A 2,348-nucleotide genomic window follows, 5' to 3' on the forward strand; every position below is an offset into this window, starting at 1 on the left:
AGAGAATGAGGCAAGGACTCACTGGTGTCACGTATTTGCCGAGTACCTATACCCTAAGAATGAAGATTCCTGAACCCGAGGAAGCTCAGAGGAACTAGAGCTAATTTTCAGGTGGCCAGAACAGTTTCTGCTCTTTGATAGATGTAATGTCATCCTTTTATTTATAAAGAACTCACTATGTGTCAGTTATGCGCTAAGTGCTAAAGTATGAAGACCTCACCATACGTCGGTTTTGTGCTTAGTGCTAATGTATAAAGAACTCACTATGTGTCAGTCTTGTGTTATGTGCTAACATATAAATAGCTCACTATGAGTCAGTTTTGTCGTAAGTGCTAAAGTATAAAGATCTCACTATTTGTCAGTTTTGTGCCAAGTACTAGAGATAGAATGCTGGACAAGAAGACAACTTACTTCCCTTTTTGCCAAGCATGGCCCTTGCACCATTCAAGGTTTCTGTTAATGACAGATCCCTATATTTGGTGCTTGATGATTTTCTTATTCATTCATCATCTTAGGGTCAAGCTCCACTTGGTGACTTTCTTTAGACTGGGGCCACTGGGCAAGATCCCCTTTCCCGGTAGACTTTCTGGTGTCTCAGAAGTCTTGAGCGCCTGCCAAAGTTTCTCTTGCACATGTTATACTATTAGGCTGCTTGCCTGAGTGGGTTCTCAGGTGTTTAACAAGGTGGATTTTCTGACAGAAAATTTTCCCACTTTTCTGGCATTTAAAGGGTTTCTCTCCTATGTGAATGCTATGATGTATATAAACGTTTGAGCTATTAGTGAGGCTTTTTCCACACCAGGAACATCTATATGGTTTTATTCCTTGATGTGACAGTAAGTGCTTATTAAGATCTGAACTCTGAATAAACCTCCTATCACATTGGTGTCATGTGCGGGGTTTCTCTTCAGTGTGAATTCTCTGGTGCTTAATAAGAGAAGACCTAAATATGAAGTTTTTCTCACATTCCTGACATTTAAAATGTTTCTCTCTTGATCAGCCATTCCTATGAGTGGCCATAAGATTCAGTGGCTCTTGTTTACAAACTAACAATTTCTTTCTTTGGCTCCTTGGTAAATCTTGATGCTATTTCCCAGCTCTTCTTGTACACTCAAACATTTCCTTTAACCCTTGTTTTTGTGGGATATTTTACACTAGCCTGGAAAGATACTTTTCCATGTGGTGCTTATAATTCTAGCACAGACATATCATTCCCAGTGTCATTTTTGAGCTTTAACCCTAGAGAGGTGACTGTCTCATAGACTTCCAGCATGACACCATTGGAGAGGGCCTTCTGAGTGGGTGTCAATAACTTCCATTCTTCCTGGGTAAAACACATGGCCACGTCTTCAAATATCAGCAATTTCTGGGACTCAGGCAAGACGGGCTGAGATACTGTCTTCCACTGGTTGGTTCTTGTCTGTTCAGAAAGGGCTAGGATCGGCTGAGAAGGCCCCGCTCTTTCTTGTACAGGTTCTGTTTCTTGGTGAGGATTCGGGCCTCGCTGTTCTTTCTATACTCTGTATGTATTCCAAAATTCTTCTTCCTGGAACACAGCCATTGGTTGGGGTTCTGCTGGCTGCCTCTTGAAACCAGGCTTCTGCTACTCCTCTCAAGAGCACTGCCTCTGTTCCCAGCTCATTCTTTACTTGACCAGACCTTTAGCTGAAGTGTTCTACGAGGGAAACAGCCTCCTTGCTGCACTGTGGCTCGTGCTTCTGCACCAGGGTCTGGATCTCCTTTGGAAGAACATCCAAGAACAGCTCCAGCACCAGAAGTTCCAAGATCTGCTCTTTTGAGAGGATCTCTGGCCTCAGCCATCTTTGGCATAATTCCTGCAGTTGGCTGACAACCTCGAGGGGGCCAGCTGCTTCGTGGTAGTGGACGCTCCAGAAGAGCCGGTGACAGCTCTCAGGGTCAAGACTGTCCAGATGGAGAGTATGTTTCTTACTGTGAGTGGAGCCCTGGTTCACAGATCCTGTAGTCTCCTATAGAGCCCTGAACTGAGGCCTTAAGCATGCAGCTACCTTCAGATCTTCCATCATTATTCTGCTTTAGGGGCACTTCTAAGCCTGTGTGACAAGTCCCTTTTTGCCACCTTTCACCCATGAGGCTCCACTGGGTTTTGTACACACTTTGTAAGCCAGAGTCTTCCAAATGGCATTGTGGAGTCTCAGTGCAGCAGATAAGGAAATGCCCCGGGGCTCTTTCACCTCCCTGAGGAATGGGCCTCCTGTCAGAAAGTCTCTAGGCCCGCCTCCAGGCTAGAGTAGGTTGGAAAGTGGCTCTTCCTGTGGATGTGATGGAGAATACTGACTCCAGGGCTGTGAACTCCTAGGCCGGCCCTG

The 2,348-nt window shown here is 45.1% G+C and overlaps 1 pseudogene; it reads right to left on the bottom strand.

Moving 5' to 3' along the window:
• Positions 1-1,186: 1,186 nt before the first annotated feature.
• LOC119516483 lies at positions 1,187-2,042 on the bottom strand (annotated as a pseudogene).
• Between the last annotated feature and the right edge of the window lie 306 nt (positions 2,043-2,348).

The sequence above is a fragment of the Choloepus didactylus genome, chromosome 20 (assembly GCF_015220235.1).
Source record: "Choloepus didactylus isolate mChoDid1 chromosome 20, mChoDid1.pri, whole genome shotgun sequence".
In the NCBI taxonomy this organism is placed as follows: Eukaryota; Metazoa; Chordata; class Mammalia; order Pilosa; family Megalonychidae; genus Choloepus; species Choloepus didactylus.